General features: G+C 46.3%; 1 long non-coding RNA gene across 4 annotated transcripts in view; it reads left to right on the plus strand.

The window, feature by feature from the left end:
- Positions 1–569: 569 nt before the first annotated feature.
- The window catches only part of LOC110261161 (uncharacterized), a 68,679-nt gene continuing 46,828 nt past the window's right edge, over positions 570–22,420 (plus strand). Inside the window, exon 1 of one of the 4 annotated variants that reach the window (XR_002344994.2) lies at positions 570–657. This is a non-coding gene — a long non-coding RNA (uncharacterized LOC110261161). Of the gene's footprint in view, positions 658–4,055; positions 4,362–22,420 lie in introns of those variants that run through there. The other 3 variants (XR_014807594.1, XR_014807596.1, XR_014807595.1) reach the window with 3 other exon arrangements.

Consider the following 22,420-nt stretch of genomic DNA (forward strand, 5'->3'; position numbering starts at 1 on the left):
CAAGGGCTTCTGGGTGCCCCCCAGAGGGCCAGTTCTCTGCCTCAGAGGGCTGGGGCAGGGCTCCTGGTGGATCTAGGACACGTGGGTGGGCAGCCTGTGCATAGATAACGTAAGATTCGGGCACCTGCCAATGACACCTGGTGGAAAAGTGCACGCATCTCTCAACAGCTTCCTCAGCGCCTGTGCTGGTCCCCCTGCCTCGGGTCTCTTCCCTGTGTTGCTGGGCTGATCCTGACCACAGCCTAGGGTCCAGGGGAGCAGCTGCTTCATCCACAGCAGTTCCTGGGTTCCTGGGGTCCTTCTATCTGGTGCGATGGGTACCCTGTGCCCATTTCCTTTTTTCCTACCTACTAGTCCTTGCAGTTTGTTGGAGTGGGGTCTGCAGTCCCACTGGGCTTGCTGGCCCCAAGCCTCCAGTTTGTACGCCAAGGACACCGGTCCCAGGCCTGACCTTTTGGTCCTCCTGGCAGGAAGGATGGTTTCTGTAAATAGCATGCCACCCCCACCCGGCCTCGAAGCCACTCTTAAGTGGACCATGGCACGGCCAGCTCTCTGAGGACCTGTGCCCCGGGCAGCGGATCAGCTTCTGCAACTGTCAGGATGCACCTCAGAACTGCTTTCCTTTCCTTCCCTGGAGGCTCGAATTGCCAGAAGGAGGTGAGGTTTTGGGTCTACACTGTGCTGAGCAGTGAGACTTCCCTGAGAAAGGAGACATGCAGGACAGCGTTTCCAAATGCTGCCTTGCTCGTAACAGAGGCTGGGGTGGACTTAATCTTGGAAAGCTCAGTCAGAGCTTTAAAAAGAATTAAGTTAAAAATCAAACGAACTGATGACTTAAACAATGCATTGCAAAAGAAATGAAAAGCCATCACCTGATTTCAGAAAAACTGTTACTACCCACCAGCCAGTGGGTCAACAATAAAACTGCTTTAGACAGAGGGGGCGGATTTATGTATTTATGTCAGGAATGCTTGTGGGGTGGCAGGGGGGTCATCATTTTTAGGTCAGGATTCTTTGGCCTTTATGCCTTTAGGCACAGGTTGAGCCAGAATATTCCTGGAATATTTAGTCGTGGTTTTCTGGGAATCAAAGCCTGAGGCAGAAGTGGGGGGGGATCTGGAAGTGCAGGGGGGGGGGTCCATGGCAGGGAGGATGCTGCTCAGAGCACTGACTTCCCAATCCTCAGGGCCTCACTGCCCAGGGCGGTGCCAGCCAGGCCCTGGGGTCCCCTGAGCAGGGAGGGGGGCAGCTCCCCTACCCTCCAGGCCTACCCCTCCCTGGCGTGTGGACACTGCTGGTGTTGGCCCATGACCTCTGCAGGGCTGGGAGCCACTGTCTGGCTGTGGCTGCAAGTTGGTTGGAACTTGGGGGACCATAGTTCTTGAAGTTCCAACCGGCATCCTTTGGGGAAGGATCATGGACCCAGTAATGATGCCAGAACAGCAGGGTCCCCCAGGACTGTCGTGGGCACTCTGGGGTGACACCCTACTCAGGGCTCAAGGAGAGCTGGGTCAAAGCTGCAGGCCTGGGGCTCTGCCAAGGCACAAGAAGAGTGTTATGGAACCCCGCCCACAAGCACCCTGAGCTGAGGGCTGGTTCCTCCTCCAGCTGGAAGGTCTCCAGGAACTGCGTGCCAGCCTCACCACGGGTCCCCGGCTGATGTTCTCCTATAGCTTGTACTCTAGGGCAGCAGATACCTCCTTAGCGATAACTGAAGACCAACCCAATTTCAGTCGCGGCGCCGTGGACACACATGGTCATGGTGAATACATGAAAGGGTGTGGTCTCTTCTGGGGATGGTGGCAATCAGGAGCATATCCCCACAGGGTTACGCTAAAGGGCTAAGGTATGGGCAGAATTGGTTAGGCCGGGCTGGAGGGGAATAAGGAGGAGGGGATCGGGCAGGGCAGGCCTCAGGGTGGAGGGCGCCCAAGGTAACATGAAATGTGGCCACGTGTCTAGGGTACAGGGTCCAAGGGGGACAGGATGGAGGTGAAAACCACAGGGAGGCTGGGGCCTGGTGCCGTGTCAGTGTCACACTGTGCAGTGATGTCCCCACATGTAGCTGCCTCTGTCTGGAACCTGGATGGGGCCCAGTGGGGGCGGGGAGGGGGGGCTTCGGGTGCTCTAGGGGGTGTCCTTCAGTGGGACTCACAGGTTCTTTGGTTTGGATGGAGGGAGTAGAGATGGAGAGGAGAGGGTGGATTGGGAAGAGATTTAGGAAGCAGGGTTGGAAGAGCTCAGGAAGCCGTCAGGCCCAATGGGGAGGGCTGGGGCAAGCTCCAGCCATCAGCACCAAGGGCTCCAGGTTGGAGCAGGAGCCTTCGGTGGGCTGGGAGCTGCAGAGTCCAAGGGGACAGGAAACCTGCCATGGCCGTGGGCAGTGGGTGGGTGGCCTGCAGCCTGGAACTTGGGGCAGAGATTGGCCCCTAGTTAAAAGCTACGTTAGGCAGTGAGGGTGGTGAGACTTTGTGGGGAGACTCATGGAGAAGAGGGGGTGCAGCAGGGCATCTTTGTGGGAGGTTTTCCCAAGAGGAGCTGTCAAAGGAGACTAGGGTAAGGAGGCTAGGGAGTCAGAAGGTGAACTGAGGGCAAGCTGAGGGAGGACTGAAAAGGGAGGAGGGTGGTTCCCAGTGCCCACGGCTTCTGCGAGGCCAGAGGGCAGGACAAAGCCATGAGTGAGTGCTGGCCAGAGGGAGTGCTGGGGAGAACAAGAAGCCGAGGAAGATAGAGGCCACCAGGAGGACAGGGCTCAGGACACTGGTGGGAAAGCTGAGTGTCCAGGGGGCATCCACAGAGGCTCTGACCTTGGCTTGACAGTGGGGGGACGAAGAAGGGAGCAGAGTGGGTGGGCAAGCTGGTGTCAGGGACATATGGGCTTCCTGATATGGCTTCCTGTTTCCTCTGAAATGTTTGAGGTAGGTTCAGGCCATGGGTTTCCAGGCTGAGAATGGAGACTGGATGAGGTTGTCACTGTCCATGGGGTGGGAGTGTCTTTGGAGGCATTTTTTAGTAAGTTTCTGCACCTGGAGACACAGCAGGCGCCTAACCTGCTCCCAGTATCCACAGTGAGCCGCTAGGAAGTCCACTTGCTGATCTGGCCACTGGGCCTGGGAAGGATGCTCCTTTCTTGGATCCGTCTCTGGGACAAAAGAAATACAGGCAAAAATAAACCTCATTAAACTTACAAGCTTCTGCACAGCAAAGGAAACTATTAACAAAAATGACAAGACAGCCTACAAAATGGGAGGATATATGCCAGTGACGTGATGATGGGTGAATTATTTGATGAAGGGCTTACATCATCCTCTGCCAGCCTAGTTCAGAATCCTGGCCACCCCCCTGCTATCTGCTGTTAGGGAGGAGATGCAGCTTTGACAAATGGAGATATTTAGCCTCATGGAAACATAGAGACCTAGTATGCTAAGGCTCTACGGTGGTAAATTCCTCGGTAATATCACTGTGTTTTTGCTCTAGGGTTTTACCATGTCTAGTCAAGGGGCTCAGTGAGGCCATCCTTGGGGAATTGGGGCTCCCTCTGGAAGGATGGGGAACCCTGGGTGGGGCTTCACTGTAGGCTGTCAGCTTGGCTCCTGTCTCCTCGTCCAAGCTGGGTTTTTCCTTGTGAAAAACAGGGCAGTTTGATTAGATGATTTCTAAGGACACTTCCAGCTACCTGTCTTTGTAGACTCAGCCCTTGCCCCCAGAAGCTTTAACACAGGGCCCACCTTTGGTGGGTGGCGTGAGCGGATGACCTGGCCCCGGCTGGTAGCTGGGCCTGGCTGGTGGCTGGGCTTGGACAGTGGGTTTGCTGGACAGACACTTCCTCCCAGGTCACGGCCCCCTGAGTTCCCACAGCTGAGTGTCCAGAGGTCAGGCCCTTGTGCCCATTCTCCAGCCCTTCCCCCCAAGGCAGGCTCTCGGCAGCTCTGACCATGCCCTTTGCCTCCCTCAGCTTTGCAGGGAGAGGCAGGGTTGGGGAGTGTTTCAGCACAGCACAAAGCTGGTTCCTGCTGGAAAAGCCTGACCCTGGTGCCTCCTCCCATCTGTGCCTGCTCTTTCACAGCCAGATTTCTTGAAAGCAGCATCTACATTTGCTGCGCCCCTACCCCCACCCTGAATGCCCCCACCTCTGGGAGCCACTGGCTGTCTGGTCCTTGCCTTCCTGGCTGGGCCTCATTTGCCCCCTCACTTTGGTGCCTCTCAGGCTCCTGGGTCTCACTCTGGCCCCTTATTCCCAGCCTTTACCTTGGGTTCTGCTGCCTCTTCTGTCCTTGGGCTCGTCCTACAAGCTTTTCTGTGTTGCTTCCACGAGGAGAGAGGCAGGAGACAAGAGCACTTCGGGGAGTTGTCATAAGCAGGTAGGCTGAAAAGCCCAAAGCGGGTGGGGAGGGGGTTTGGGAACTCTGGGAGGGGCAGGTGTGTGTGGGGCTTCCTGAGACCTCGGATGGGGATGCAGGGCTTGGGCTCAGGGCATCTGTCTGCTCCTGGGGGCAGGGGCTAGACCCAGACACACAAGGTGATATGGTGGGATCTCAGAGCCTTGCTTGGAGTCTGCTCTAGAGGCAAAAATTGGAGTGGGGTTGCAACTGTGACCAGAGGACCCTGAGAGGCCCCCGGCACCAGCAGGGATGGTGGTGTCAGGGGGTGCTGGGTCAGCCAGGGGAGGTGTGTCCACAAGCTTCTTCTGAAGGAAAAGTCTCATTTTCCAGCTGCATTCCAGGGGCAGGCCCAGTCCGCTCCCTAAGTGGAGTGGCTGGTATACCCAGAACCCTAACTCAGCTGGAGACGAGGCCTCTGTACCCTGGGGCCCCAGTGACCCTTCAAGCCCAGATGCCACCCTGGAGGAGGGATGGGGAGAAAAATGGGAAACTTGATCCACCTCCAAAAGTCACCCAGGAGAGCGCGTTTAATTGGGCAAGGACATGGTTGCATGAGTCATCAAGTGAGAACATTCCAGTGGTTATCAGGGGGTTGAGAACCCACACTTTCTTTGCATGTTTGAAAATAAAGGGAGAAATTTAAAAATATTGCAAAAAAACTTGAAAGGACCTTTTAAAATGCTTTTAAAATATGCATTTGTAATGAAGATAAACGTAAAGTCTGCGGGTCAATGTGAAAAACCCCATGAGACGTAATGTTAGAGGCGAACAGAGTGCAGCTGTGTGTTTGATTTTGATGATGGAGAATGACAGGCATTTGAATGGAAATCTGGGGAAAAGCACCGGGAAAGGAAAGCCTCCTGGGGTAGGCATGCGCATGGATTGAAAAAGTTTTCCTTTTGTTTAGTATGAGTGAAACAGAATGACTAATACATTCATTTTAGTATGATAGGATTTAAAACAAATGATTAATAAAAATTGCATTTTCATTTTTTTCTGCTGTGGGTTAAGACCCCACACTTTTTTTCCCCTCTCCCTGGAACTAGTGTTTCTGTCTGAAAACTGCCCAGAATATAATTTTCAATAATAGCCTTTGCTTTAAAAATGTCTTTCTTATAAAACTGAGGTGTCATTTCCTTTTGCTTTGAAAAGATATATGCATTTTGAGTGTACAGCAGGCAACAGGTTAGGAAGTGTATTGTGATGGCATTTATGTGGAACAAAGGGTCTTCTCACCCCACCGGCAGCGCCTCACTGCTATTATTCCTTTGTGCATTCTCCATCTCCCCGTGTTTCAGTAGACCTGTTCCTTTTTCTAAGATTTCTATGATGAGGTCTAATGGTTATCTATTGCCGTGAAAAGCCACCCTGCCTTTGGTGGCTTTGATCAGCAATGAGCATGTTGCCTATGCTGAATCTGGTAGCGGCTTGGCTTAAAATTCTCGAGGTTGCTGTCAAGGCCTCGGCCAGCACTGCTGTTACCTGAAGTTTTGCCCTGGGGTGGTGGGTCCAGGTCTGACCACTGCCAAACCCACAGTCTGTAAAAGCAGTGCCCCAATTTCCCGTGGCAACATCTGTTAGTTATCCATTGCTGCCTAACAAATGACTTCCAACCTTAGATGCCTAAGGAGACAATTTCCCAAACTCTCATTCACGTGACTGGTGGGTTGGGGCTGCTGTGGGTCACATGTGGGCCTTTCACAGGGCTGCTTGGTGGCCCCCTGGCCTGGCCACTGGCTTCCCCAAGAAGAGTGGTCCAAGAGGACTCGGGGGATGGCCAGAAGTCTCCTGTGACCCGGGAGCTACTTGCTGTGATAACTGTGACATGGCTCTGTGGAGTGGGAGGGCACAGCCCTAGGAGGAAGGGAGGTGGGGGCCCCGATGGCCCTTCATACAGAATTCATGGCCCTCTTCTCAAGGCCCCTAAAGGCATCACCCCGTTTGAAGCTTCTCAGAAAATCCAGCTGTTATCTGAATGCAGCCCAAGTGTAGCTGGGGCTACTCAGGGTGTCCCTCCCAGTTGGAGGTCTGTCTTTCACACACCCAGCATTCAATGGGCACTGGGTGGGTGAGCAGGTAGGAAAAGAGTGGGGAGGTGGGGCCTTTCCATCTCCATATTCCGGAGGGGGCCGAATATGGAGAATCCCTTCCAGGGAGGGAGCCGTGGTGTCTGCTAAGGCAGGCTTTCCTTCTCTGTGCCTCTCCCACCCCAGGTCCTCCTGGTGGACTGGTCACCTGGAGGGTGGTGCTGATGCTGAGGGTTGACAGCAGCGGGGTGGGGAGGGAGGGCAGGCACCCAGCGGGCTCTCCCCACTGATCAGGGTCTTCAGCAGAATGTTTTCCCGCTCTGTCGAGTCGTTTCCATTTTTCAGCTCTTTATCCTCTGCGAGGCTGCACTTCCTGTCCGGCTGTGGAAGTTGGAAGTCAAGCATCTTTTCACTAGATCCGTGGCTTGCTGTACCTGTTTGCATTTTCCCCTCGTGCCAGCCAGGAGTTGCCCTTCTCTGTAGGCAAGTCCTCCCTAGGCACAGCAGGGGTCCTCCGAGACAGAGGAGGGTTCCCTCTTGCAGGGAGGAGACCCTCCAGTGGGCATGTCAGACTCTGTCTTTGGTTTTTGCCACCTCTAAAAACCGAGAGCAATTGTATTGAAAACCATGGAAGATGGATTGTAACAAAGAAGAGTTTTCTGGAAGGAACACCCATGGCTTCAGAACATGATCCGATATGATGGAGGAAATAGTTTATAGTGACTGCATAGCTAGGTGACCTACGCAGTAGGGCCGGCCACATCTTCCTTGCTTGTTTCTCTCAGTTTTATTGAGGGGTAACTATGTAAAATAAATGGCACCCGCTTTAAGTGTATAGTTTGGTGAGTTTTAACAAACTGTGTATTTACCCATGATACTGTCACCATGACCAGAATAATGAGCATGTATATCACCACCCAGTGTTTCTTGACAGCTCTTTGTAATCCATCCTCAAACAGCCATTCATCTGTCTTCTGTCACTATAGTCAACTTTGCATTTTCCAGATTTGACATAAAAGAATGTCAATAGTTTGTCCCTTTTTCATTGCTGAGTAGTATTCCATCTTATGGGTGTACCATGATTCATTGATTGACCTGGTAATTGACATTTGGTTACTCTCCGTATTTACCCCATTCTCTCCTTTCCTTTTGGGACTTATATTACAAGTATATTAATTTTCTTGATGCTGTTCCACAATTTACCTAGGTTTTCATTTTTTTCCTACATTTGTTCCATTTTTCTTTTTAGAGTGGGTATTTTCTGTTACTCTATCTTCAAGTTCAATGATTCTTTTTTTCTTCTTTCTATAGTTTGTTGATAAACTCACCTTGTTAATTTTTCATGTCAGATATTGTACTTTTCAGTTCTAGAATGACCACTAAAATTTTTCCATTTCTTCATTTATATTTTCCATCTGTTTACCCACTATGACCATCTTTTCTAGTTGTCCTTGAACAATTTTATTGTAGTACTTTAAAGTTTTTTTTTTTTTTTTTTTTTTTTTTTCCTAATCCCAACATCTGTATCATCTCAGGATTTTGTTTACTTCTTTTTCGTTGATCTTGGATCACATTTTTCTCTGTCATTGAATATTTAGTAATTTTTTATTGTATGCTAAACATTGTGAATTACATGCTAAAAATTCTGGATTTTATTACCCAGAGAATTTTTTTTTCTTTTTTCTATTGGGCATTTTGGTTATTGGCTGTTCCCCTTAAACTTGGAAATGTTTGATTGTACATTCCCTTAGAGTGGATTTGTTTCAGTTTTGCTCTTAATCTTAGGGCAAATCAGTCAGGGGACATAGTTTCTTCTCCTGAGGTGTGGCCCTTGTGGGGTTTCAGTTGGTAAAAATCAGTCTCCAATTATTGAGCCTTTGTAGTGACCACAAGCTGAAAGTTCTCAGCTTTTCCCAAGGCTCCAGTGTTCTCTCTGTACGTGCTCTGTTTATGTTTGCTCAGCAAGTATTTAGGTGCGTTTACACATACATTTGTAGCCTCTGCTGTTTCTGGCTCCCTTTTTCCCCTTGTATCCTTCCTTGATTTCCTACTAGGACAACATTAATAATCATCATCCACCCACTCGTCAAGCCTCAGCTTTCTGCTTCTTTGTGCTGTGGACATTGGAGGGTGTTCTCAGGTGATACACCATGTAATTATAGACTTGACATTGTGTGGTTCACTTACTTCAGGGACCAAATGGTGTCTTCTTTTTTTCTTTTTGCCTGCTTCTGCTCACTTTCTCCCCTCTTCAAGTTTTTTTTTTTTTTTTAAATAATATGGCATCTGTCATCAGTGTTAGTTGGAAGGTTAGCTGGATGCATAGTGATACAGTTACTGCTCATGCAGTGTCATTTCATTTAATGATTTTATTTTTTTCTAGAGTTAATTGTCTGTTTCCCTTTGGTTTTTTCCACTCACTCACCATGAACTCTTGTTCAAACCTTGATATAGAATTATAAAAGCCTTCTCAATAAGAACCAAACACATTTAGTAATCTCTCAGATGTGTTTTTTTTCTTCTTTTTATGTCATCTCTTCTGGAGCACTTCATCTTTCTATTAAAATATGAATCCATTCCTCATTAGGCTGACTAGACAGTTTTCACAATTCTCCTGAGAATTTTGATTACATTTCTCCAACATTGGATTCCTGGTTTATTCATTTCCATTTTTCACTCTAGGCTTCCTTCCTCAGTTTTGTGAGGCAAACCCTCTCCAGTAGTTTTATGAGGATGCATGCATGATAGGCAAAGTTTTTGAAAATTTACGTGTCTGAAAATGTATGTTTCCTTCATTGGGACTGATAGTTTGGAGAGAACTATAAAACTGTAATTTGGGAATACATTGTCCTCAGAATTTCGCATTGTTGCCCTGTCTTCTAGATTTTTGTTTGTCTAGAAGTTAGAAAGATTCTTATTCTTGGTCAGTTTTTCCCTTGAGAGTATTTTTAGGTTTTTCTTTTTGCGGCCAAGATTCTGGAAATTTTTGGTGATGTGCTTTGGCATGGATATTCATTCTACTGAGAATGGTGAATTCTTCAGTGGAATGAAGAAATATCGGTTGGTCATGGTATATAATTCTTTTTATGCATTGTTGGATTTGATAAGCTAATATATATTTTTTTCTCCTTTCACAACTTGTTGATTTTATCTTAGTTACCACTGTCGGTGTACTTCGCAGGTGAAAGAATTGGTGTCTATGAGGTTGACTTTTTTTTAGTCTCCTCTGGAGATGCAGGAGATGTTTCTAGGTTCCGGGACTCAATATACACGGGTGTTAGCTGTGCTGGTAGAATTCTCCATGGTCTCTTGTTTCTGATTGTTTCCCACTCAGCATGCGGAAACGCACACATTTCAGGTGCATCTCTCTCTCTCGTTTTCTGAAGTGAGAGGTAGATGTTTCAGGAGATTTCCCGTGCATGTGTTTAAACGGATTTTTTTTGTGTGTGTGTGTGTGTGTGTGGCTTTCTAGGGCCACACCTGTGGCATATAAAAGTTCCCTGGCTAGGGGTGGAACTGGAGCTACACTGCTGACCTACACAACAGTCATAGCAAAGTGGGATCTGAGCCATGTCTGTGACCTACACAACAGTTCATGGCAGTGCCAGATCCTTAACCCAGTGAGTGAGGCCAGGGATTGAACCCATATCTTCATGGATTCTAGTCAGGCTTGTTATCACTGAGCCACACAGGAACTTCCTAAAGGGCTATTTTTACTCTCCTGATTATCTTTCGCACCTTGTCATGGTCCCTGGCCTGGCACTGACAAGGGTCCTTTTCTCCTTTCTTTGCTGGGTGCTTGTAGTTGGTTGTTTCACACTTGTGATTAGTTATTCCATGCTTGTGGTTGGCTGTTCTACTGCAAACATTTTTTTGAGGATTTTTGCATCTATGTTCATGACAGATATTGGTCTGAAGTTTTCCTTCCTTGTAATGTCTTTTGCTAGTGTTTGGCATTAGGGTAGTGCTGGCCTCATGGAATGAGTTAGGAAGTATTTATTCCCTCTGCTTCCATTTCCTGGAAGAAATTGTAAAGAACTGGTATAATTCTTCCCTAAGTATTTGGTATATCTCACCAGTGGGCCTGGTGCTTTATGTTTTGGAAGGTTGTTAATTTAATGACTCAGTTTCCTTAATGTAGGGATATTCAGTTTATCCACATTTTTGCAAGAGTTTTGCTAGATTGTGTCTTTTAAGGAATTGGTCCATTTCATCTAGATTATCAGATTTATGGGCACAGAGTTGTTCATTACATTCCTTTATTAATTTTATTTTATAATTTAATTTTTTTTTTTTTTTTGCCTCTTCTAGGGTTGCTCCCACGGCTTATGGAGGTTCCCAGGCTAGGGGTTGAATCAGAGCTGTAGCTGCCGGCCTATGCCAGAGCCACAGCAACGCAGGGTCTGAGCCGCATTTGTGGCCTACGCCACAGCTCATGGCAATGCCGGATCCTTAACCCTCTGAGCAAGGCCAGGGATCGAACCCACAACCTCATGGTTCCTAATTGGATTTGTCAGCCACTGAGCCATGACAGGAACTCCTCCTTTATTACTTTTAAATTTAATTTTTAATTGACGTATAGTTGATTTACAATGTTGTGTTAATTTCAGGTGTACAGCAAATTGAGTCAGTTATATATATATATGCATGAAATAACTATATATATGCATGTATATAACTTTTCTTTATATACGCATTCTGTGGGTGGAAGAAAACAGGGCCATAAGCCTCAAGCTTGAAAGCACATCGCTAGAGTAAGGAAAGAGAATAGAATACAGAGGTCATGGAAAACCATGACCTCCTCTTGGAATGCCAAGAAGGTTACGCTAGGAAAGAACTTTAGGTAGTTAAGGCTTATGGGCCCTGTGAAGGGAACAAACAGGCCTGCTGTAAAGGTTAATGTATGCTTTCCTGAGACAAGATCTGATGACTGTTAGAACAGACTTTCTTAATCATAATCCCCCCCAGGTTTGTGTGGTCCTTGTAAGTTTTATCCATAGTCTCTGCCCCCCGGTGATTTTTGTTCACAATCCTAATAAAAGATAGACCCTGAACTTGCTCGGGGCTCTTGCTTGTCACAGCATTAGCCATCCCTGTGCTTTCTTCAAGCTCACCTCCAGGCATAGCCTAAATTCTGATTGTCGCCGAAGACGACAGCACTCTTTTTCAGATTTTTTCTTTACAGGTTATTACAAAATATTGAGTATAGTTCCTGTGCTATACAGTATATCCTTGTTGGTTATTTACTTTTTTATCTTTATTATCTTTTTAATGCCCGTAGAATTAGCAGTGGTGCCCTCTCTTTCATTTCTGATGTTATACATTTGTTTTTTCCTCTCTCTTTTCTTAGTTTAGTTGGCCAGCAGTTCATCAGTTTTACTGATTTTTTTCCAAGAAGCCCAGATTTTCATTTCATAGATTTTTTTCTTTCTTTCTTTTTTTTTTTTTTTTTTTTTTTGTCTTATTGCCTTTTCTAGGGCCACTCCCTCGGCATATGGAGCTCCCAGGCTAGGGGTCTATTTGGAGCTGTAGCCACCAGCCTACACCAGAGCCATAGCAATGCGGGATCTGAGCTGCGCCTATGACCTACACCACAGCTGATGGCAATGCCGGATCATTAACCCACTGAGCAAGGGCAGGGATCGAACCCGCAACCTCATGGTTCCTAGTTGGATTTGTTAACCACTGCGCCAGGACGGGAACTCCATAGATTTTTTTTCTTTTGATTTATTGTTTCCAATTTCATTAATTTCTCCTTTAATATTTATTATTTCTTTCTGCTTACTTGGATTTATCTGCTTTCATTTTTCCTGTTTCCTAAGGAGGACGCTTAGATGATTGATTTTAGAGTATTCTTCTTTCCCTCTAAGCCCTGCTTTTGCTGTATCACACAAATTTCAATTAACTGTATTTTCATTTTTATTTAGGTCTAAGTCTTTAAAATTTCTCTTAAGATGTCTTGAACTAATGTTACTTAGAAGTGGGTTGTTTTATCTCCAAGTATTAGGGGGTTTCCCAGTTTTGTGTCTGTTGTTGATTTTAGTTTAATTCCACTGTGGCCTGAGAGCATACCTTGCATGATATCTATTCCTTTAAGTTAAAGTGTGTTTTGTGTCCCATGATGTGGCCTGTCTTGGTGAATGTTCCATGTGAGCTTGAGAAACAAGTGTATTGTCTTGTTGAATGAGGTCGCCTATAGATGTCAACTAGATGCAAGTAGTTGGTGGTGGTATTCAGTTCAGCCTTGTCCTCGGTGATACTCTGCCTCCTGGGTCCATGTATTATTTTTAGAGGGAGTTAAAGTCTCCAGCTATAATCGTGGGTTCACCTACCTCTCCTTGCAGTTTTATCAGTTTTTGCATCATATATTTTGATGCTATGTTGTTAGGCACATATGCTTTAGGGATTATTATGTCTTCTTGGAGAACTGGCCCCTTTTTCGTAATTATGTGATGCACCTCTTTATCTTGAGTAATTTTCTGTGTTCTCAAATTGGCTTTGCCTGAAATTAATATAGCTGCTCTGGTTTTCTTTTGATTAGTGTTAGCATGCTATATCTTTCCCTTTGCTTTTAGTCTATCTTGCATTGAAGTGGGTTTCTGGTAGATAATATAGTTGAGTCTTAGTTTTTTTAATGTGCCTGATGATCTTTGTCTTTTAAATGGTATTTAGGCCATCGCTTTAAAGTGATTAATAAAATAGCTGGATTAATATCTACTATATTTGTTGTTTCCCTCCTTCCATCCTTCCTTCCTTCCTTCCTTCCTTCCTTCCCTTCCTTCCTTCCTTCCTTCTTTCCTTCTTTCCTTCTTTCTTTCCTTCCATCCTTCCTTCCTTCCTCCCCCCTCCCTCCTTTCTTTTTCTTTCTTTCTTTCTTTCTTTCTTTCTTTCTTTCTTTCTTTCTTTCTTCCTTCCTTCCTTCCTTCCTTCCTTCCTTCCTTTTTTCTTTCTTTCTTTCTTTCTTCCTTTCTTCCTTCCTTCCTTTCTTTCTTTCTTCCTTTCTTTCTTTCTTTCTTTCTTCCTTCATTCCTTCCTTTCTTTCTTTCTTTCTTTCTTTCTTTCTTTCTTCCTTCCTTTCTTCCTTCCTTTCTTCCTTTCTTTCTTTCTTTCTTCCTTCCTTCCTTCCTTCCCTTCCTTCCTTTCTTTCTTTCCTTCTTTCTTTCCTTCCATCCTTCCTTCCTTCCTCCCCCCCTCCCTCCTTCCTTCCTTCCTTTCTTTCTTTCTTTCTTTCTTTCTTTCTTTTCTTTCTTTTCTTCCTTCCTTCCTTCCTTTTTTCTTTCTTTCTTTCTTTCTTTCTTTCTTTCTTTCTTTCTTTCTTTCTTCCTTTCTTCCTTCTTTCTTCCTTTCTTTCTTCCTTCCTTCCTTTCTTTCTTCCTTTCTTCCTTTCTTCCTTCCTTCCTTCCTTTCTTTCTTTCTTTCTTTCTTTCTTTCTCTTTTGCTTTTTAGGACCACACCCATGGCATATGGAGATTCCCAGGCTAGGGGTCTAATTGGAGCTGTTGCTTCTGGCCTACGCCATAGCAACCCCAGATCTGAGCCGCGTCTGCGACCTACACCACAGCTCATGGCAATGCCGGATCCTTAACCCACTGAGCGAGGCCAGGGATCAAACCCCGCATCCTCATGGCTGCTAGTTGGATTTGTTTCTGCTGCACCACAATGGGAACTCCATGTTGTTTTCTTTTTCTTGCCCTTGTTCTTTGTTTGCTTCTCTTTTCTTTTGGTCTCCCATTCTTTGACTCCCTTCTGTGGTTTTAATTGAATATTTTTTTGATTCTTGTGATTCTATGTTCTTTCCTCTCTTAGCCTATCAATTATCCTTTTTTTTTTTTACTTTTAAAATGTATTGCCCTAGAGTTTGCAATATACAGTTACAACTAATTCAAGTCCTCTTTCAAAGAACATTGATGATGATAATTTCCCACAAAGTGATGCTCCTCTTTCAATCTTTTAAAAATACCAGTGGCTAAATTCATTGAAAAATTACTCTGTGTTATATATTGGGCCAAGACATTTGTATATATTATCCCATTAAAAACTCATCGAAATCTTAGGGAGTAGAGATATTTTTTACTTTTTCTCTTTTGAGGGCCACACCTATGGCATATGGAAGTTCCCAGGCTAGGGGTCTAATCAGAGATGTAGCCCCCAGCCTATGCCACAGCCACAGCCACAGCAATGCCAGATCTGAGCTGGGTCTGCAACCTACACCACAGCTCATGGCAATGCTGGATCCTTAACCCACTGAGCAAGGCCAGGGATCGAACCTGCATCCTCGTGGTTACTAGTCAGATTTGTTTCTGCTGAGCCATGATGAAAACTCCAGGGAGTAGAGATATTATTATGCTGGTTTCACATGTGAGGAAAAGGATGCTTAGAGAGGTTAGGCATTGGACTCAAAGTCACACAGCTAGTAAGTGGAAAAGCCTTGATTTGAACCAGGCAAGTCAGCTCCAGCGTCCTCTGCATATGGACTATGGAACTCCAGTGCTGTAAAGTGCTGACATTAACATCATTAAACTTAATACAGAATGAAAATGAAAAATATGGAAAGCTTTTGAATATCATGTTCTTCTCATCTCTCTTAAGGAAATGTCATTCTCCTTTCCAGAAGTCAAAATACTCTGTGTTTGCTTGATGGGTTTCCTCTCAGAGTCTTTTAGGAATGGGGGTGGGGCTTCCAATATTGATAATGGAAGACTGTGTATTTGGAACAATGCTACAGATGAAGAAAGCCAAAAAACTAAACAAAATCTTTGCTCGAAGGAATCAGAGTTGATAAGGTAGTCAAATACTGGCCCCAATTCACACAGTAAATCAGAGGATCAAGACCTACCTGCACTGTCAGATCCCAGAGCTCAGTTCTCTTGCTCAACTGGACACTTTGTAAGATGGTAACTAATGTCTTGAGAATGGATCAGCCTCTGGTTGTTAAGAATAAAGAGAAGGAGGTGGTTTATCTCCCTTATTGGTCATGTGGAAGCTCTGTGACATAATTTTGTCACATGGTGTTGGCTGTTGAGGTTTCTATATTGCACTTTAGTTGGTGGATCACAGGTGATTTTTATAAAAGGATGAGAAAAAGCTCTTGGTTCAGAATCACGAAGGAAGCCTCTGCTCTTGACCTTTTGTGAAGGGGGTTGTCTGATGATGGAAGGGGATACAGAACCATACTGAGAAATGGATGTAAGGTTTTGGCTTCAATTGCAAAGACTTCTCCTTCTGACTTAGGCCTGGGCTGTGGCTTTTCCTGAAGCCCAGAGCATGGAAAACTCCATCTGGCAAATGAAACTTTCCAAGGACTTGCAAGGCAGATGTGCCCTCATCTTCTGCTCTGTGACCTTAGGGCCATCACTCCTGTTCCAGTGGAGAGGGGGTCTAACAGGTGTACTTTCTGGAAGGGATAAAGACCTTTCTCTCTTTTATCCTCATTTGATTCATCAGTGAGAATGCAGCCACTGGTGGACCACTGAGAGGAGAGCTGTTATTCTTAAAGATCCTTGATCTGAGAAAATAACTCAGTAGATCTTTTTGTCAAGTTTCCCTTATTTAACCATGTGACTCACATGAAGAAAATGAAGTGACTTTACTAGGCTCAAAGCCTGCCATGTCTTCCTCAGCCCAGGGAGAGGTGAGGGTACAGTGCCCTCCATTACATAGAGTGTAAACCTGACTTGCAGAAGTCACTCAAACCTAGGATAAGTGATGCAGTGGAAGCATCCTGTAAAGACGTCATGACCACTGACGACACTCCCCCATTCACTGGTGATGCCAACTTTCCTTGCTGTTCCCTGTTTTGGCTAAACTTCTTGAATTCTTTCCTGGCAGGTGGCTCTAAGCGTTCACAAGTGCAGGCTCGGCAGGTGAGAACATTCTTGCTAAGATGATGGGTGGTGTGGAACCTGCATGCAGTCTGGCTGCAGCACACCTGTCAGGTCACTTACTGGATGTTGCCTACTGGATGCCTGTCAGAGCCAACACCATGAATGGTTGCTTTGCGACTCTTTACTTTCCAGTGGACTTGAGGGAAGGTAAGGAGGCTGCCTACCTTCCTCAAAGACATTTCTCATGGATGCAGTGAAGTGATTTGGTTGGAAGGCTGAATCCCCGAAGCAGAGAAGTCAGGAAGAAACAAAGTATGGCCAGGTGGACTTAGGGGACATCCAGGAAAGACCGGTTGAAAAATGCAAATACAAACTGCAGTTTTATCAAGCAAGGACATGTGAGTTCCCTTGATTAGAGGGTGGGGAAGGGGAGAGCAGAAAAGAACAGAACAGGAAAGAAAGATGCAGTTTCAGTAATGAAAGAAAAGGCATTTGCTTGGCTCATGTCTCAGCAATAGGCATGAATATATAAGATTAATGTAGAAATGGGTTCACATCAGGGTCATAACTTACTGCCACCTCCCCTCAGGGGCTCCAAGCCCCCTCCCTTCAGATCCTCCAGGCCCCTCCCCTCAGGGGCTCTAGATGCCCCTTCCCCACCCAACCTGGGAGTTGCTCCCTGCAGGTGCACCCACGTGGGCCACCTCATCTCCGCCCCCCCCCCCCCCCCCGCCCAGTGGTCCCCAGGGAGCACACTTGATGAATTTTATAGACCTGGGCAGGGGAGCTAGGGGAAGACAAGGAGCCCAGGGCCACACAGTGGTCAGCTGCTTCTCTTGGGACTTAGCGCAGCCAGTCTTTCAGCAGGTTATAAAGCTAGGGAATCAGTGATTTGAGACAGAATTTCTCCAATCAGAGCGGTCAGAATCTTATTTTTGTTCAACTGCTGGGATTTCAGACTCTATAGGACATACTGGGTTGATTGCTGTGGCTGCCTGCGATGCCACAGCCTGTCCTTTCCCACTGGGGCCTCTTCCTGGGGCCTCCGTACCCTCCTGCTCCGGTCTTGCCTGCTGGGCTGGTGTCTAGAAAAGATCAAAGCTAAAGGAGAGTGTGACAGAAAGAAGCAGAAAATCCAATTGTATCAACAACAAAATAGTATGTCCTTTTTTTATAGCACAAGAGGGTGCTGTTGGCTAAGAAAGAGGAATGTTTTGGTTTATCGGAGCCTTTTCTGCCTTAACAGTGCTTCCCAAACCCTTAAAGCACTTTCCCCACAGCATCAGCATCATGTAATACACCAGGGAGCCGGCTCCCCATTGTGACTGAGGCCCTGCTGAGGGGCCAGGCTGGACCACAGAGCATCCTGCATCCGATCCAGGGCAGGTGTCCTGGAGACTCACCTGGCGGTGGAACAAGTGAGAAATACATTCTGTTCAAGTTTGTTTTTCTCTCGTTCCAAGTGCTGTGTGCTTTGTGGCTGGCGGGTGGCCTTCCCTGTGTTAGTCCAGGATTCAGGCCCCTTCTGAGAGGCCCACCCTCATTGTCCCCTCCATCAGCAGCTGGGAAGGTGGGGGGACTGCCAGAGGGCGAGCATCATGGTGCCCCACGGCTCCGTCCTCCTGCCACCCCCAGGCTTTTCCTGCAGATGCCCTGGAGTTACTCCTTCCTCACACTCCGCAGCAAAATGGGCGCTTTTTTGGGCCTTCGACAGTTTATTTTCCTCTTAATTAAAAGATGTTTGGAGTTTGGAGGTCAGCTGTCTGGGGCTTCTACAGCCATGGAGAGGTTTGATCTGGGCCCCAGGCCCCGCTCCTCCAAGGGGCCATGTCACCCTCCCTGTGCAGGGCAGTGGGAGGCAGGAAGGAGGGCTCTTCTCCTTCCAAAAAGGGCTCATTTTTGTTACATTGGTTGACAGGAAGAGGAATGCTTTGCTACTGTGAAAAGTTACATTACAGGTGGCTGCACAAGAGGCAGCACCCTAGTCAGAGGGAATGGGAGGCCAAAGTGTTTAAAATGAGGTTTTTATGTGAATAAAACACATTGTAAGCAGTCAGTCCTGCACAGGAGCAGTTATCATAATCCTGCATAAAAGTGTTTATATGATACCACATTTGCTGGAAATTACGTTATGTTTCAAAAGCTGTCTGGGTTCAAAATGCTATCAGAGAAAAGAGCCACTTTTCAGGAGTTGTTTGTTTTTACTAAATCCTCTGAAATCTGTCACATTTTAGATAACGTGTTTATCTGCAAACTCTCAGACTTGTAATTGGGAATTGGTCTGAACATATAATAAATAGCATCATTATACCTGTTCAGTAGATTGGAAACAGAATTTAATTTATTTATTAGCTTTAGCTGGTTAGCGTGGACCTGCCAATTCTATTTGCATATAAAGGAACACTAATTGCTAAAACTGGAGTCCCAAATTGCATTTCCCTGTGTTTAACAAGCTGAATTGCTCTTTAACGTCAATACAGATGGATGCTTCTCCAAGCAGGACTATTCTGAGCACACAAGCATAGTTGTGTCTGCAGAAGATCTCTTAGGGGTGTTTAATACCAAAGTTTGTGTCTGAGGTCATGATCAGTGCAAAACAGTGGAACGTGCAGTTGAAAATTGCATTAGGTTCTATGGCTGCTGTAATCAATGACCACGAACTTGGTGACTTGAAAGACAGTTTTAATGGTTCTGGGGGCCAGAAGTCCAAGGTCAGTCTTACTGTGGAAAAATCAGCAGGTTGGCTGGGCCACACTTTCTCTGGGGGCTCAGGGAGAATCTGTCCCACCCTGTCCAGTTCTGGTGGTGGCTGGTGCTCCCTGGCTTGTGGCTGCCTCCCTCCCACAGGGCCTTCTCTCCTTTCTGTGTCAAACGTCCCTCTGCCCCTCTGCCGCTCGGTTAGGACTCTGTGATTGCGCTGAGGCCCCCCTGAACCATGGAGAATAATCTCAAACTACTTGGTTCGATCACATCCACCACGTTCTCTTTGCCATTTGAGGTTCTGGGGATCAGGGTGTGGGCATCTTTGAGGGCAGGAGTCAGAGCTGACTGCCTGGTAAAGTTGAGCTAAGTCTAAGGGGAAGGTGTGACTGGGTGAAAGTCAAAGTTTTAGGAGTTCTGAAGCCTTGAAATTGGATCCCTGTAGAATTCCACACTCCAGCAGACCCTTGGGTGACCCACTGACGGCTGGGAGGGGGTCTTGCTTGAGTCGGGAGTGATTCCACTCTTGGAAAGGTGTTTCTGCTGAGGTGTCTTGTAAGTGTCCCCGGGAGTCTCAGGGAGCTGTGATGCACTCTCCCAGAAGCCCTCAGACCCTAGCCCTGGGTAAAGTTTCCTTGGGTGGTTGATTTTGAATCAGGTACCAGTTTTTGCATGGGTTGGGGAGTCTGTGAGAGTCCCTGAGCTGTTCCATGATCCTTAAGTGTGGCCTTGGGTACCGAGCTGTGAGCTGAAGGCTACTGACACCAAGTCATGTGTCCAAAGATGAATGTCAGTGCTGAGTGCAAAGAAATGAAATTATTTTAAAGGGATTTAGAAAAATAAGTTAAAAATTTATACAGTTTATAATTTAGAATGAAAAAAAGGTGAAAAGAAAGTAATTCACATTATGATGAATGCTTTTGGTTGGAAGATAATTGGAGTTCTTTGATCTTTCATTACTTTTGTAATTGTTATGTAATCATTAAGTGTGATTAAAACAATTATTTGCCTTCATTTATTTAATTTGTCCTTTTTGATTTGCCAAACCAGTTTCTGAACTATTTTATGGTGTTATGGACATGTATTTCATGATACCTTTTCTCTGAGTCTGAGAAATATGCTACTTTATGTCTGCAGGCTGTGATATGACTTATATGTAGACTCCAAAAAATTACATAGTGAATATAACAGAAAAGACTACCAGTCTATTTTAAAGGATAAAACTGGGGAACATCCCGAAGGGAGAGATGCAGAGCGTGGGGTGTGTGGGAAGGGGCAGAGCTTCTGTGCCCTCTCCCCGCTCCTGGCTGTTTACCAACCAGAAGCTCTCGGAACCCAGTCCTTTTAGGTTTTTGGGACGCTCCGTACTTAGGCCTGACTGATGAAATCCATGCTGTCGCAGATTCACTCCATCTCCAGCCCTGAAAGTTCCTCTATTCCCCTGGCAACCAGCCTCTATCCTTAGGGGAATTTGCAAAAACCACTTTGTTAACTTAAACCCTGATGTGGTTTGTGATGTATAATAACAGAGATCTTTTTTTTTTTTTTTTTAGGGCCACAGCCGAGGCATATGGAGGTTCCCAGGCTAGAGGTCTAATCAGAGCTGTAGCCGCCGGCCTACACCACAGCCACAGCAATGCGGGATCCGAGCCGTGTCTGCGACCTATACCACAGCTCATGGTAACACCAGATCCTTAACCCGCTAAGTGGGGCCAGGAATCGAACCCGCAACCCCATGGTTCCTAGTCAGATTCGTTAACCACTGAGCCACGATGGGAACTCCTAACAACAGATATCTTTATGGCTCTTATCTCTTAGGAGATTCAAGGGTTTTGGGAGGAAACTCAAGTGTATATTGAAACATAATCTTTGATAGCTCACAGAACTGTTCCGAGGGTGAAATGAGATAGTGTATGTCAAATATAGAGCCCAGGGCCTGGGACCACGGAGGCTCTCCTTACAATGGAGGTTCTTTCCTGGGGCTCTTCCTTCCTCCCTGGTGAAATCAATTTGAGTTCCCCGCTGTGCTCAGCCCCTGTGAACCAAAAGAAAAACCCCAGCTGTAAACCTGTCGCTTCCTTGTTGATGTGGTCTTTTTAGATATTTAAATATTCATGTGTTTGGCAGGTGCATTGGGGTTGGCGTGATAAACCTGAAACATATAGATGGTTATGCGAGACATTAAAGGGAGACAGCTGGTCCTCTGGGCCATGGAGGCTGACCAAGTTCGCATTAGGAATTCAGACTCTTACATGTCATTAAGCTTCCAGCCACTTTTCTTTCCTCAATCTAGACACTGCAGCACTCGGAAAGCTGTATTGATCCTGCAAATCAGAATGTGATCAATATCATCAGCTTTAAAGGGAACTGTGCATGCATACAAAGAAACATCTGATTTTTCTTTTAGCGGGAAATAGCTGTATTATTTTCCACAGAGGTCAGCAGATATAGTTTCTGTTTCCTTAAAACGCATTAAGAATTACACAAGCAATTTAATTTTGTGGGGAAAATCTTTGGACTATAGTGTTAAAAATAAGACAACAGGCCCCAAATGGAGCGGCTTGTGCTAAGTCCCATGTGGCCAAATGGATACTTGGTTATGGCTGCAGCTTTCTCAGAAATGGGATCCTAACCAGTCACATACCTGAAAGGCCCCACGCTGGTTCAAGAACTTGCCCCAGTTGCAGAGGCACTGAGCAACAGGTAGCATTGCAGGCGGCCTGGCTCCAGACTCCGACACATAACTGCTCCAGATCAGTCTCCAGCAAATAAATTGGAGGCAGGATTTATCTTCAGCAGAGGCTCTGGCAGTTTTCAAAGGTCTAATCACATCATATTCATGTCTCTATATTCATCACCAGGTAACATGGCTCAGTACGTTTTTGTTGAATGAATGAATGGATTTCTAGTTTGGGTACAAGGCACAGGCAAGTTCTGTGGTGGATCAGTCTGTTCCATGGACTCAGTGAAATCCACAAATGGTAGTATTTTCCAGAAATAGTTGCAACAGTTATTTCTCAGCCTACCTGCTTCACCAGACACTCACCTCCCCAGCTGGAGGTGGAGTCTGTGGCTGCTGTCCTAAGTTTTAGGGTCATGTGGGAAGACTAAGCTAGGGGAGCAGAGGGGAACTGAGGCCATGCAACTTGGAGGCTCGGTGGTGGGAGGTGAGACAGCTCTGCCTCGCTCTCCTTGGAGGCCAGCTTTTGAAACGTTCTCCTTGAGGGTCAGGCCTCTCCACTGCCAGGGTTCTGTGCTCACCTCCACCGTCCCCTGGTACAGGTGTTCTTCCCGGAGCAACATTTAGTAGGTGCCTACACTGACCGGTGTTAGGTGTCTTATGTATACAAGGCACCTATTTAGTAATTTCGCCATTTCACAAAGGAGGAAACCAGGGCTCAGAGAGGTGAAGTAACTTGATCAATGTCACACAGCTGCCGAGTCTGCCTGCCTTTTCCACTGAATGGCCCCAGCACAGTACAGCGGG

This window comes from Sus scrofa, chromosome 6 (assembly GCF_054392235.1).
Source record: "Sus scrofa isolate SSC_HxYL_T2T_F1_AM1 chromosome 6, Sscrofa_HxYL_maternal_Yorkshire_Landrace_v2.0, whole genome shotgun sequence".
In the NCBI taxonomy this organism is placed as follows: Eukaryota; Metazoa; Chordata; class Mammalia; order Artiodactyla; family Suidae; genus Sus; species Sus scrofa.